This window comes from Chrysochloris asiatica, unplaced genomic scaffold (genome assembly GCF_000296735.1).
Source record: "Chrysochloris asiatica unplaced genomic scaffold, ChrAsi1.0 scaffold00044, whole genome shotgun sequence".
Taxonomy (NCBI): domain Eukaryota; kingdom Metazoa; phylum Chordata; class Mammalia; order Afrosoricida; family Chrysochloridae; genus Chrysochloris; species Chrysochloris asiatica.
In genome coordinates, this window is record NW_006408562.1 from 18,227,410 (window position 1) to 18,227,945 (window position 536).

Sequence of the window (536 nt, forward strand, 5' to 3'; positions counted from 1 at the left end):
CACTACACATCCATCTCCTCCTTCCCTCCCTGTCTTTCTCCATTTTTCTTTCTTCCCTAAACAAGAAGTCCCGCAATCTATACTTACCACCTAGCATTCCTTGTCTATTGAGGGTAGTCTGACTTTGCATTTTGAACATTTTGAAAAAGCAGAAAATTAATCCATTTACATTTACTCTTATGGTTATTCTTCACTCATCTGATGTTGAAAGTTGTTTTTGTTTGTCCTTAGTTTTTAATGTGTTTCCAAAGATATCTGAAATGAAATGAAAATTATAATTGCTTCTGAATGAAATTAATGTAATTTATCCAAATAATTTGCTTTGAGATCATATTAGAAGTGGCTATCAAACTCTGGAGTATATATTTTTAATCATGTTCTATTACAGATAGCTGATCAGATATATGTATAACTGATCAGATATCAGTATAAATTAATGGGTGGCACTGTGAGATAAAGTACAGGACCACAAGGTCAGATTGAACCACAAGGTGGGTGGTTCAATGTCACCAGCTGCTCCTTGGAAACACTATACA